A 15,850-nucleotide genomic window follows, 5' to 3' on the forward strand; every position below is an offset into this window, starting at 1 on the left:
TAGAAGGAACAAACACGAGTACATAGTTACAAGTGTATGGAAAAAAGAGAGATAAAATTTAAAAAATAGAGCTTTGAATATAATAGATTTATAGATGTGCGATATGCAGTTATAAGTTGTAAGTTAAAATGCATTGTGCAATGTCATACGTTTAAACAGTAGAAGCCTGAGTGACAATGTAGTAGCAAGGACAGTGCAGTAATATGATGGAGACAATATGGAATGAGTCTAGTTATCGTGAATAGAATATTATACTATAATATTATAATAATATGCTATAGTACTATAGTAGTGTCATGACACGGGGAGGCACAGAGCAAGGAAGCACTAACTCGAGCCCAGAATCAGGGTATATTAGGAAGACACTCCCAACACGGGGCAGTGAAGCACACGCAACGTTAATGACAGGACTGGGGAAACGTACTGGAACGCGGACTGAAATACACAGGACTAATCACAACAACGAGGAACAGCCGATGAACACGGGGTAGATAAGGAGGCGTGGCCGACTAGAGGGTAGGACGAGCAGGGCATGACATCCATGACCACCCATCCATTTTCCAAACCGCTTATCCTACTGGGTCACGGGGGGTCCGGAGCCTATCCCGGAAGCAATGGGCACAAGGCAGGGAACAACCCAGGATGGGGGGCCAGCCCATCACAGGGCACACTCACACACCATCCACTCACACATGCACACCTACGGGCAATTTAGCAACTCCAATTAGCCTCAGCATGTTTTTGGACGGTGGGGGGAAACCGGAGTACCCAGAGGAAACCTCATGACGACATGGGGAGAACATGCAAACTCCACACACATGTGACCCAGGCAGAGACTCGAACCCGGGTCCCAGAGGTGTGAGGCGACAGTGCTAACCACATCACCGTAGGCCTATATAAAGTGCTATAATAATATACCATAATACTACACTGTCAAAAAAGGGGGCGTGTCCTAATTGAGGAGTCGAATGGCCTGAGGATAGAAACTTTTTGTCTCGGCCATGATGGTTTTGCAACTGGTGTATCCCTCACTCTCCTGACCTTTTTGTGTTTCAGAAACTGAATCTATTTTACGTTTATTGTCCGAATGTTCTTATTCCCAGGCTTTCCCAGCATGAGATTTCTATGCTTATTTTTAAGGTCTGTGATCAATTCATTGATATAAGAAGTTATATGGTCCTTTTTTGGGCAACTAAGATCGATGACATACTTATTGTATAGTGCTGTCACTATGGAATATAATAATAATCGAGTAATCGTTGATAATATAATATAAAAATAATCTAAATTATGCACTGCAGTTGGCGCACAGCAGGAACCAGCCACGCATTGCAGGGTGCACACTCAGTCACACATATGGTCCTTTTAGGCACTCCAATCCACCTATGTTCAAGGTTTTGGACATTATAAGGAAATCGTCAGATCTGCCGAAAAGACACCGACACACAGGACGAACGTGCAAACTCCACACACACGCAAGCGGCGGTGTGCGGTGACAGCGCTTCCCAGTGCCACGCTGTGCTTTCATGCACATGCAGTCATCACATTGAAAGGACTGCGATAGTCTGCTGGGTTCAAACCAGGGGCGGAGCTATAGGCGGGGCGGGCGGGGCCACCGGCCCTAGACCCAGGCCCTCCCCTGAATTGTAGAGGGCCCTCCCTCCAGCAAAAAGAGGACCCTTCCGTATACTAAATACACATTTACCCACAAGTTATACTGATAGCTAGAACATAATTTACACTCTATTTGTGACCTGCAATTTTATATATGTGTCATTTTTTGTATACATTCTTATTATGGCGGGTGTAAGGTTTAATAATTTTTTTTTTAGAAAAAAAATCTGTAAAATCCATACAACAAACATACCTCAAGAAGGAAGGTGTATATGTTCATGCGCCTCGTGTCCATAGCTTCTGGGATAGGCTCCAGACCCCCCGCAACCCAGAAGGTTAAGCGGTTTGGAAAATGGATGGATGGATGGATGGATGGATAATGTTCATGCCTGGTTGCGTCTGTTGGTCCAGAAAGGAAATTAACATGTTTAAAAGTAAAAATGGGGCACAAAAGAGGAAGGAAAAGAAAAAAGAAAAAATAACTGTGAGCAACTTCTGTTCTAATTGGGTTTTATATGCCGCAGGCCTTCTGTTTGTTTGCAGTTTCGCCATGTAGGCTACGTTCTTAAACTGCTTTTTGTTGGATATACCCTGATTATATGCCGTGGGCCTTTTAATTTGTTTGTTTGCAATTCAGCCTTCTATAAGCTGCGTTTTGTTATACTATATAGTTCGGGATGTTTTATTGTAGTCTTTATGTATATCGTTTAGCCTAACCCAGCCACTTAAGGGAGCAAACCAGCTGAACTAGGTGCCGGTCCCAAACCCGGATTAAGGAGTTGGGCTGGCGTCAAGAAATAAAGAGACCGTATCTTCACTGCATCACTCATGTGAAAATGTGGGAAATATGTGGTTGTGTAAATAAATGCGTTAAAGTTAATGATTAATAATTCTGTGCTGTGTAAATTGTATAAAAAAATTTTAGGTGTAGGCCAAACAAATCTCATCCTGTCTGAAAAGGCGTATAAAATGCAATTTGGCCAGTAAAACTGTACAGTTTTTGTGAGGGACAGTCGATTTCTCTGGTTAAGTTTTTTGTGATACTGCACCTACACTTTAATACTAATATGTGGATTTCACACTTTATATGAAAACTAGATGACCAAAATGATGCCTCGTGAACCATTTGTTGTGTTTTTAACTCACATACACCACATACACGTGCGCGGGGGAGGGGGGGGGGTTACCGATTGGTGTTTTGCCCAGCCTTGTGTGCAGTTGTTCCGTCACTGTTTCAAACCATCAATAAATTGCGTTAAACACATTTGCTTAGTTACAGGAAACCAAACTTGGCAAGCATTGCCATTTTAATGATGGTTAATTTTCAGCAATCTGTCTGGAGTTAACTGCCGCTGCCTTTGCGTGATCTCTGCATGCCATCTCCGAGCCAACCATATAATTTTCGTCCTGTTGGACTGGTTCATAGCATGTGCGGCGCGTCTGTGAGAAACTGAGCAAAAATGAGTGAAGAGGTGACAGGCGGAGAACTGGCCACGTGGTTCGTATTTCGCTGTATGAAAATGTTTTGTATTTTAGTGACAACCAAGTGATTTGTCGGCACTGCTTCGTGTTTATTGGTGCAACTCTCAACAAAACCGAGTTATCTGATAGACTGCTGGTAGATAATTAGTTAAATGAAGGTATATAAGTACTACACAGGTTTATATAGTTAATTTTCAACTCCTAAATATCGCAATGTGATCCTTTTGTAATCTCGATCAGCCCTACTCAATACCTTAAGAAAAAATAATTCACGCTAATTGGTTATTGTGTACCGTTGTGTAAGTAAAATGATGCGCCTAAGCGACAGGCTAACTTTAATTTTAGCAACGATTATTTACACATGCAGGAAATACAATAAGCTACATAAATGGAGGCAAAGTGATGACACAGACATGATAAACTACACTGAGAGGCTACATGGCAGATATCTATGGCATGGATAATCTCGCATTACTGGGCGAGTCCGTCAAACCTGAATGTCTTCTTCTAAGAAGTATTTGGTTTACAGTCATGCCATGGTGATATTCAAATGGTAACCCTGTATAGTAAGGGTACAAATCATATACTTAAGTCAAGCTTAACTAATTGATCACTCATGATTATTTAATGGATGAATTAATACAAGATATATCATTAATTCCTGTTGCTCACTTCTGGTTACCTTATATGTATACCTATATAGCATACCTATGTAGTATACCTTATATGTGTACCTATATAGTATACCTTATATGTGTACTTATGTAGTATACCTTATATGTGTACCTATGTAGTATACCTTATATGAGTACCTATATAGTATACCTTATATGTGTACCTATATAGTGTACCTTATATGTGTACCTATATAGTATACCTTATATGTATATAGAATGTGGTTGGTATGTGTAATTGATTAACATACAGCTACATTAATTTGTAGCGATGAGACGTAAAAATGTAAAAAGGGAACGTTTGTTCAATGTTTGATGTAGAACTTCAAATGTTGGATGAATATTGCAAAAATTTTGGAGCAGTTTTTGAAGCGAACAGAATCGATGATGGTGATGACGATGATTATTCTGCTAAGTCTAAAGTAGGACTGAAGACGTACAATTTGACGCGTAACCTCCTCAGTTCTGAGAAGCCGAAAGAGGAAAAGTTTCAGGTTAGCAAATCTCTTGAAGAACCTTTTCCACTCAAAACCGAGCGAAGTTGTACAACGTTATAAATTTGACTCGCGTTCTCGCCAATGAAACTGTTACCGAATACGCAGCAGAAAAGCCCATCACTGAAGATGACTGACATTGAACTTGAGATATGCACAGGTCAGCCTATTAAAGTAATACGAACTGCTCATGTTGATGTTTTGATGTTAACTATCTGGGGCAAAGAAAAAAATATAGTGAAATGCACAGAGTGGGCAGCTCCGGTGAAACCAGACAGGTCCATAAGACTCTGCGGAGGCTACAAGCTGACAGTGAATAGAACTGCTCCTTTGGAGCAGTACCCCAAACCATGCCTAGAAGATCTTCTTATAACACTGTCTGGGGGGTATGCAGTTTCCAAAACCAGACATGAACCTTGCATACCAGCAACTTATGATGGATGAATAGTCCGGGAAATATCTGACAGTGAGCACTCAGAAAGGAATGTTCCTTCCTTCTAGGATAGCATCAGCACCGCCCATTTTTAAAAGAATCGTGGAGGGTTTTCTGCAAGGTATAATAAAGGTGACGTTGTAATTGAATGATGTACCTGTCACCGTGGTGGGACTGGAGGAACATCCATGACACTTGAGTCAAGTGCAAAAGAGGTTGTCTGATGCAGGATTGTGCTTGAAGCATAACAAACGTGACTTTCTGCAAGATGAGGTGGATTACTTGGGGCACAATGTGAAAGCACACGTGCTTCAGCTATGTATGTCATTGTAGCAGTCTCATCACCCACAAATGGAAGTTAAAACCTTATCTGGGCTTAAGGAACTATTACGAGAATTTCTTACCAAATCTGTTGACATTACTGGCTATACTGCATAAGCTTTTAGGGAAGGATGGACACTGGGAGCGGAAGAAGGAACAAGAAGATGCATTTCAGAACTCCAAGGCACTGGTGCAATCAGCAATGGTATCAGTACCTTATTTGATGGATGAAGAACTTGTACTTTCATGTGATACCTCAGCCTATGGATTGTGTGCAGTACTGTCCCATAGAATGGACGATGGCAGTGAAAGGCCCATCAGGTGTGTGTCACTCTCACACCTGCCAAGAAACATTATTCCCAGTTAGATAAGGCGGGTCTGGCTGTGATATTTGGCGTACGGAAATTTCACAAGTATCTGTATGGCCGACGGTTTACAATTTTTACAGACTGTTAGCCTTTAATGTCTCTCTTCAATGAGAAATAATAATCCACAAATGGGTTCCCTTAGAGTGCAGAGAAGGTCAGTGTTACTGAGTGCTTACAAGTACGCCATCCTCTACAAACCAGGCAAAAACAACACCAGCACTGAAGCCTTAAGCCGGTTGCCAGTCCCTGAGGTTGTCCACCAGACCATAAAAGCTGATCATGTTTTAATGATGGATGTCAAAGTGGAGAGACCCCTGTACAATGACCAGACCGGACGTTGGACAGCCGGGGATATGACATTGTCCAGGGTTTGTGAATATGTCCTGCGAGGGTGGCCAGTCGACTGGAATGACAATTTACGCATATACAACAAATAACTAACAAAACAACTTCTTCATCCTCCATTGTTTTGGGATGGCGGTGTAGTCTCTTACGAAATTACGGGTGAAGTTTAATCTACAAGCATTTCGCGTCTCCCATACTTGTTCAGCCCAAAGTTCCCAGCGCCTGTTGCATGGTCGCCAACATTCACGCTTTCAGACTCTCACACTCACGCAATTCATCTCACAGCAAATCTATATTACTCCATAACAAACCTAAAAGCAGCTACATCTAAAGCACTGGGGTAGATCTGTAAACCCTTCAGACGACTGACAAGATCAAGACTTGTCTCAAATTGAAAATGTCATTCTAGCCAGCTGACCAAAGTGGGCAGCCCTGCATTGAGAAAGCAACACACAAAAGTGTCCAGCAGCTAAAATAAAGTTCCCAATCTGGACAGCCCAGAAAAAAAGTTCCTGGATTTTGGTGAGAACGTGTCTCATACAGTAACTCACCCGTAAAGGACAAGAACAGCATAATCTACGCAGGGACAGATGGCCGGACAGAATAGTGTGTGTCCACATGCCTTATGTTTACCTTTGTAAATTGTACTGTTTATGTTTCTGTGTAGCTTTGGTTCACCCTGAACTGAAATATGAAGATCGGCGTATTTTGCGTTGGTTTATACCGTATGCATATCCCTCAAAATCTGTGGGATCAAAAAAAAATGGACAAAATAACTAAATAATAATTTCTCTAGCTGTTTGTCCTGTTGACATAAGACATTGATTTTGCCAGCAGGGACATATACGGTCACCCTGTCATGGCTGGGGCAGTGTCCAAATTCAGGGGCTGCATCCTTCAAAGGACGGGGTTTATGAAAGTGTAGCTGTTGTAGGCTGCACTCTCCAAAGGCGGAACCGAAAACATTGCCGAATGGGACGGTCTGGCCTACAGACAATTTCCTATTTGCGCCAGGAGTCAGGAAGTCCTGACGCTTGCCGAACACGCTTTGACGTCCTGAATCCTTCTTCAGCCTAAGTGAACCTCTCACCTTGAGGTTCTTCATGATCTGCTAAACAGTTCTTTCAGGTGCAATATTCTTAGCGGCAACTTCCTCGCATGTGAGGTCATTTTGATGCAAAGTGACGATGGTTGCACATGGTTCTTTGAAGGTCACCATTGATAGCACAAGAGTACAATGATTTCAAGCACTTCACTTTTATAGCAATCACTCTGCTCTTATGAATCAGTCAGAATGATAGAGTCATTTAACTTGACTTTTATTCATTCACATGTTACCCTGTACTGATGATATGATTGTATGGAAATAATGTTAGCTGATCATTTTGTGCCAGAACCAAATTAGAGTGAAAATGGGATTTTTCTGATATATTACCATAAAAAGGTTAACTTTAAGTCAGTAATTAATTGCTAATATAGATTTCTTTGAAAGACATAATTATCGGAAAATTACTTGGAATGATAAAATTTTTTATATTCGAATAATTTTCGAACTCTTTGTTTTTTTTTTAAATAACAATAATAGCCGAACAATGAAGGTTATTTATAGAATTTCGAATCATCAAAACAATTTCCACACATTTATAACGGCCAATATTTCAGAACGCTTTGAAACCTTTCAAAACACTGCGTTTGCACGGCCTGCTGGCAAAAACCTGAACTGCGGCTGTAGCTACGCTAGAACGAAAACACCGCTGCAGGTTTTTAATGTAACGAGGCTCTACCGATCTGTCAGAAAATGTGCATAATACATATATATGTCGATTATTTTTATTTTCTGTCATAGGTAGCTTATATGAGCAATTAGCATGTTTTTTTATCAATTTTTTACCAACCTTAATTCAATGAGTATGAATCTTTAAAATGTTGCATTATTAAATTCTCTTGAGCATGGGTAAAATACCATTCTTTCACTAATATCACTAGCAGGGAAGAGAATGTTAGTAAAATTGTACAATTTTATGAATAAGTCTGCCAATCCGCTTCAGTGTCCGCTATTATTCCTGCCTGCTGCCGTCGGACAACAGGCGACCCAACGCCACGCCTTCTTCCCACGTGCCGCTCCCCATCTACAGCCGTAACACGGCAGGAAGCAGCGTCTCATCTTACAATACATTACGGTGCCTTATGTTCCAACTGCACATAATTTATTTGCACATAATTATTATTCTCAACATTGAATATTTATTTTAAGTCTCACGTTCTGCTCCTAAAGATCATCCATTTATATCCTGTGTACTTTTTAAATCCGTTGTAGTGCGTTTGCTTTGTTTATACTGTGTACGGTCTTTGTGTCTTAAGCATATGGCACTATATGCATGTTTGTCTGTATGCACCAGTATTTCCCCCGGGGGTCAATACAGTCAATCTGAACCTAAACTGAGTCTTATATCATTTACCGTAATTCTTCGTGATTTTGTTCCCATGGTTTTTGTTAAACAGAGCTTGACTAGAGACGGGCAAAAACATTCCATAAACTTGGAGGGAATAAACATGCTGGGAGACTGGATGCGGCGAGAGCACCCAAACCTTGTTTATTGGTAATGGTGCATCTTAAATAGGAAATCACATGGCATGGTCACATGACAGACACATGAAAGAAATCCACAATAATTAGGAGCACACCCATTAGCCAATCAATCAATTAACACCCCCCACTTGCTCACACATTATTTACAATCATCATAAGCAAAAACAAAGAATTTTCATGGAAACCAACTGCGTTGCATCTTAGCTTGGCGATAACCCAAACAGGAAAGTACAAAAGGTAAGTAGCTTAACTCTTGTACCTGGTTTAGTCATAAGGTTAGCAAACATCTGATCTGTTGGGCAATACTCCAAAGACACTTCACCATTGTTTACCGTTGATCTCACAAGATGATATTTGATATCAATACGCTTACATCTCTGTCTAACAGGATTCTTTGCCAGTGCAACTGTACCTTGGTTGTCTTCATAGATCATTGGTACACCATACTGATAATCATCGAGATGCTCAAGCGGTTGAGTTAAGTACAAACACTCTTGTGTGGTGGCAGCCAATGCCATGTACTCAGCCTCGCAGTTGGTTGCTTTTTAGTCTTCCAGGAAATCAGAGGACCATCGGTGCAAAGGCTATCACAATAACCAGATGTACTGCATCGGTCATTTGCATCTCCTGCCCAATCTGCGTCACTATAAGCAAACAACCCTAACCCTTCATCACATTTCCTGTAACAGAACATCTCTGCGCCTTTCAGATATTTCAGTACATGCTTTACAGTTGTCTACTGCTCCTTCGTTGACTCACTGAAATACTGAAATGACAGTTTCCTAACAACATAACTCAGATCAGGTCTAGTGCACGAGGTTAGATAGATTAGGCTGCCCACTGCCTCTCTGTATTTCCTGGTGTCACTCAGCCTTTCATCACCGTCAGTGTAATTTAACTTTGGTTCACAAGGTGCAATCTTGCATGTCAAACTTTTCGGCGGAAACCCCACGACAACATGGGGAGAACATGCAAACTCCACACACATGTGACCCAGGGACCCAAACCCGGGTCCCAGAGGTGTGAGGCAACAGTGCTAACCACTGCACCACCATGCCACCCCATACAGTGCTAACCACTGCACCACCATGCCGCCCCATACAGTGCTAACCACTGCACCACCATGCCGCTCGATGGGTTTCAAATCTGTTTAACTGTCATATACCACACTGTCCCCCATTGCTTGACAATATCAATCTTACTACTTTGTTTAGGTCTGTAATTATTATACTGCACACATCTTGGGTCCGCCTCATCTCCAAAAGGTGAGGTAAAATCCTAATTTCATCAAAAAAACTGACTAAAAACACATTTAGCTAGTTTTAGGTCATCTTTGCCTCACAACAGAAAAAAAAATGTTTAAATTTCATAGGCCATTTATTGCAGCGTAGTCAGTTTATTAATGAAATTGGAATTTTGTCTAAATGTAAGAAAATTATACTTGCTTAGATTTTCATTTTCTGCAGTGGAGTTCAGGATTTCAGGTAAGTCACTTCAGCTTTGCCCGTAGGTGTGAATGGTGTGTGAGTGTGTGTGCCCTGTGATGGGCTGGCCCCCCATCCTGGGTTGTTCCCTGCCTCGTGCCCATTGCTTCCGGGATAGGCTCCAGACCCCCCGCGACCCAGTAAGATAAGCGGTTTGGAAAATGGATGGATGGATGGATGGATGAAACCCATCGAGCTTGTTTGGTACATGATGAAATACTTCATCTGCAAGGAGGCCAAATCAGGTACAAAGCAGCAGCATGTCCAAGCAATAGAGTTATGTTGGGAGAGGAGAGTGACCCAAGATGTGTGTAACAGACTAATTACAGGAATAACAAAGTAATAAGGTTGATTGTGGAGAATAAAGGCGGACAGAGTGGAAATTGAAAAATAAAAAAACATATGGTTCTGTACTGTGCTTGAATAAAACAGACACATGTTCTGTGTGGCTAACAGTCTGAAAGGCTGCTGATGGCTGCATATTCACGGGGTGGGGGTGGGGGGCAGTAACAATGACGTGTGAATGTGTCATTAACTTCTCTGCTTGGCCACAATGAAAAGAGATATGTTTGCAGGGGATCAAGGTGAGGTTGTTTTCTTAACCCAAGAACACTGAACCAATGGTCAAGCAGGGTGGTGATAGTATCATGCTGTTTTGCTGACAGCACTTTACGTCACTACATTACACAAAGAGGATGGAATGATGAAGTAGCACTAGATAGATAGATTGGGAATTTTTTGTCATAGTACCAGAGTCAAAAATAGGAACATAAAAGAAACATAGCATAACAAGTATTTACTGTGACCCTTTGGAGTCTGAGGCCTCTCACCCACTTTCAAAGTAGTCTGACATGCCTTAACATTTTACAGTTTTTCTGAATTGCTAAAACATTTCCTAAAATATCCTCTACTTTAATCAAACCAATAAGCACAAACCCTAAAATTCAAGCTAAACTAACAAAAAAAATGAAAACACTACCAGTCAAACCGTTGTTAGCATGTAAATTAGAAACTGTAAGACTATAGTAAAAAAAAAAAGTATGGTCGTCTACCAAAGATATTTGCATACTGTACAGTTATGACTAACTAATATGTAACGTTTTCCATATTCAGTACTCCAGAAAAGTTACTGTAAAGGACAAAGCCAAAAAATAAACAAATGAGAGGCATATTACAGCAAAATGTTGTGCAACTGCCAAGCCAGAGTCACGGAAAGAAAGAATCTTCTGTGTGACCCATTTGTACCTTGACGTCGAAATTCAGCTCCTATTCACCTATGGCACATATTCTATGTTCTAGTCACTCTTTGGCTTCTTCTAGAAATGTGTGCGAACAGTTTTGAGTCATCGTGTTTAAATGACTACTGTGTGCTGGCTGCGCTTAACCTTTTGCGGCCTGTGTTTTCTATTTTGTATCAATGTTCACCACAGCGCAAAATGTGTTTGGATGAATGAGAATGTGTTTCGAGTTTTATGCTGTACACATACCTTCGGTGTTCTCATAACTCCACAATTTTGTCTTAAAATCCGCAAAAGAGAGAATCTCCTCTCTTTGAGTGACGAAAATGGAAAATGGCTTGAATGAATCTGGCAGCCCCATCAAAACCATTGCAATTAATAGTCCATCACTCAAGACCTCTCCAGCGTGCCTCAGCGCTGCGATTGAGGTCTCGGCACGTATGGCATAGTGAGTCACACTCTCACTACTCAACTTTTGCAGGGAAGTCAATTCTGCATAGAGACTCACAATGCAGGGCTTACCCTTGCCAGCATAATAGTCCCGCAGAATCTTGAGTGCTCCACGCCCATGATCCACAGCCTCTCGCATGACCAGGGACAAACTTATCATCGAGGAATTGGATCAGTTCAACATAAGCTTCAGCATTCTTTGCTGCGAAAAAGTTGTTCAAGAAGCAGAGCATCTTCAACAGGCTGTTTCTGGTCACAGAGACACTAAAGCAGTAAATGATTGTTGTTCTAGCGTGTCTTTACATCCTAGAGCAGCGTGTGCTGTAGTATTCCAAGTTGCCCCTGAACATGAGAACAGGAGTGTCTTCTATGGCCTTATATTTAAATTCAGCGTGTGAACAAAACATGGAACATGCATTATTCTCATTTGTTGGGTACATGTTATCATATTAGCTGCATTGTCTGTGATAATACATCTTGTTTTCCCTTGGGGGCCCTACTCAGATTTGAGCTTTTCCTTTGTTCCTTTAAGGTTTTCTGAAGCATGTAATGAAATAACTGAAGCTTTAAGGTTTTCTGAAGCATGCAATGAAATAACTGAAGCTTTAAGGTTTTCTGAAGCATGCAATGAAATAACTGAAGCTTTAAGGTTTTCTGAAGCATGTAATGAAATAACTGAAGCTTTAAGGTTTTCTGAAGCATGTGCCTGGGGTAACTTATTTACACAGAGTAATGCGTTTGCTAGCTTCCCCCTTACACTTAAATGGCATGCGACAGCTACGGATGCACCCATGTTGACTGTGGTCTCATGTCAGAAGTGAGGCTCACACAGCCGTAACTCCTCCTCCACCTTTTCCTGCTTCTCTATGTACCTTTCCTTGACCATCTGCTTCAGTGTGTTTCTGCTTAGCAGCAAAAAACACGGAACCCCTCTTCCTCCACCTCAGAAAATGGTCGACAGTCCTGTACAATCATTTCAACCAGTACATCATCCAGCTATTTTTTTTTACTGGCTGTACAACAAACACAAAACTTAAATACATATTATTCCGTAATTCTTTTTGCAGCTGCGTCCCTACATCAGGGGCCAGGGCCCCACCAGATGTCACTGTTGAGCAGGGCACGACATAATTAGCTATTCAGTTTAACAATTTATATATTTTCATCACAACTAGCTAATATTGTTGTGCATTTACTGCATATATAATGGTAGCACTGTCATGCATTCCAAATGTGCTCATATATCTGCTAAAATGGTTGCAATTTCTTGTCATATAAGCCAAAGAACATTGCACTATAGCATTACTAGGCTATACAAAGTTGATCAAACAACCACTGAATGGAAAAAGGTCAGTGCTGGACATGCGTAGCTGTGGAGCAGCAGCAGGCCTTGCTGCAGTGGAAATGCCAGCAGTATTGTCTACATTAACACTCTGTGCACTGAATGCTTAGACTGCAGGTATCTAAGCATAGTAGAGCTGTTGGGGCATTTTAACACCACAACACTCCGTCTACACTTCACCTCATCCATGGATATTAAATCAAACCTTATCCTATGTCCCACCCCTATGTTTACAAATCATATAAACCCGTATCTAATTGCAATTATGAAAAAACATGTCAAATGTCGAAACTGAGAAACTTTAGCATTTTATGAGAAATATATGCTCGATTTGAATTTGATTCCAGTAACACCTTTCAAAAAAGTTGGGACAGGGGCATGTTTACCACTTTGTTATTAAATTGATTACAGTTTGCTCGTCTCGCAAAACACTCGCAAATCAAGTTACTTGCAATCCGAGCTTTGACCGTATATATAAGGAGGTCTATATATCCATATAGATATATGGGCCCCCACGCCATCATGGATGTTGGGCTTTGGACTGTCTGCTGATAACAAGCTGGATGATCCCCCTCTCTTCTTTAGCCCAGAGAAATAGACAGGGAGAAGTGGAATATTCTCCTGCTGACTCCCACCTGTGCTGATGCCGCCCCCCCCCTCCGCATCTGCTTCAGTGTAGTTCAGGAGAGAATGTTCTTGCTGGCAGAGGGGGAGCTGGACCTCAGCTGTTTCTTACAGACCAAGCCTTACCGAATGCAACACAGCTCCTCTGCTTCTTCCGCCTGCTACAAGCCATTCGGAGCAGACGGTAGAGTAAGGAGAGTGGTGTAGGGAAGGACGACAGGCAGACTTTTTTTGGAGTTGTTAAGCACATGCTGTATAGCAGAGATACTATAATCGATTTTCCCTCTCCACTAGAGGGCGATATTGGAACCTCGGTGAACAAGAGGTTCAGCTGCCACCACCTTTAATTATATCCTGGTCTGGTCCGGTAGGTTAGAACACTCCACTCAGAATCAGACAAACTACAGCAATTACATCCATCCATCCATCCATTTTCCAAACCGCTTATCCTACTGGATCGCCGGGGGGGTCCGGAGCCTATCCCGGAAGCAATGGGCACGAGGCAGGGAACAACCCAGGATGGGGGGACCAGCCCATCGCAGGGCTAAAGCAATAACAATATTTTATTATTCAATTATTTCATTAATCAATGGGCTCACGTTTGATGCCTCTCAGCACACAATTCCCCCGCATACACCGAGGGCGTCTGATAAAACAGCACAGCACACGTGAAATAAGTTAGGTTACGCTCTCAAAGCAATAAGTAATTCCAGCTGATCACAGCACGGCACCAATAAGAAAGTCTACACAGCAATCAACATCGCAATCCTGACCAGGAAGATACACACGTGATAAAAAACAGACTTCTGAAGTATACAAGGCCCTAGCAGTCGCGATGGCCTACACTACAGCCCCTCACCCACACGCAATACATACAAACTATATAAAGGGGATTAGTTTCCCCTTTTTGTTCTGGTTCCCACTTGAGTTCTCCGTGGGGTCCAGGAAATTGTCGCCCCGTCTGCAGCCCAAAGGGGTGAACTCTGCATCCCGATTTATGGAGCATCTGATTGACATCAGGGCTAGAGGTAATGCATCAACCCAGTTCAATTTAGTCTGTGCACAGATTTTTGCCAATTTTTGTTTGACCGTCTGACTCATGCGCTCTACCTTCCCCTGGGACTGTGGGTGATATACTGTCCCGGAAGCATACCTTAGCAGATCCTCATTCCTGAAATGGGACCCATTGTCTGACCTCACCCTCTCGGGGACCGTCCTCTCTCCTCGTGGGCCAGGCTTCTGGCCATCCTGAGAAGGCATCCACACACATCAGCACATAGCGCATTCCCCGTACCGGGGTTACCATGTCTGTGTAGTCTATGACTATTTCCTCTCCGGTCCTGCAGCATGCTGGAAACTGACCCTTCTCTGGTTTTACCGTGGGCCTCGGGTTATGCAGTGCACAGATCTCACAGCTCTTCACAAACTCCTGCACCATTTCCTTCAGAAACGGATGCCACCATCCTCTTAAGTTATTAAGCATTTGCCCCACCCCTACATGGCTCATGCCGTGAGCCTCCTCCAGGACCTGTTGCCTGATTCCCATAGGGAGGGCTGGCTTCCCCTCCTTGTTGCACCACAGTCCCTCTGTCTTAATGCCCCCCTTTTCCATCCATATGTTTCTCTCCTCTGGGGAGGCTTGATTCTGCATGTCGCGGAGCCTGCTCAAGGTCAGCCTACCCTCTCCCTTCAGTTCCTCTTCTACCGTAACCATCTGTCTGCTTACCACATATCCTGCGGCTCGTTTCGCTTCCTCATCAGCTGCTTGATTTCCTTGAGCTATCACCGTTCCTGACCCCTCATGTCCTTTACATTTTACCATGGCTACCCTTTTAGGAAGCATCAATGCTTCTGCTAGCTCTCTCATTTCTACCTCGTACTTAATCGGTTTGTTTCCTGCAGTTAAGAATCCAGCTTTCAGCCACTGGCTGAGTTCCACATGCACTGTCTGAATAGATGGCGACTTCCTTTCCTTCTGCTAGTTCCAAGGCTTTGATGACGGCCCTGATCTCTGCTCTCTGGGCCGACTGGGCCCCCCACCACAGTCCTGGCCACCTGCAATTTGTCCTTACTGACCTTGAACCTTTTTCTGCAAGGCGGAGGAGCACTGAGCGGGTTGCTTCAAGCGCTGCCTCCGCAGATGGAGCTGCGATAAGCAAATCATCGACGTACCGGACGAGGGTGACACCATCAGGGAGAGAGCAGCCCTGCACAGACGGCTTCAACACCTGATTAAAGAACCCGGGAGGCAGAGCAAAACCCTGTGGGAGGCGTGTGTACCTGAACTGGCACCCCCTGCAAGTGAACGAGAATATGTCTCTACAGTGGGGCGCCAGCGGCAAGGAAAAGAAAGTGTTAGCCAGATCGATGCACGCAAACCATGTCTGGGAC

The sequence above is a fragment of the Brienomyrus brachyistius genome, unplaced genomic scaffold (genome assembly GCF_023856365.1).
Source record: "Brienomyrus brachyistius isolate T26 unplaced genomic scaffold, BBRACH_0.4 scaffold58, whole genome shotgun sequence".
NCBI classification, from domain to species: Eukaryota; Metazoa; Chordata; class Actinopteri; order Osteoglossiformes; family Mormyridae; genus Brienomyrus; species Brienomyrus brachyistius.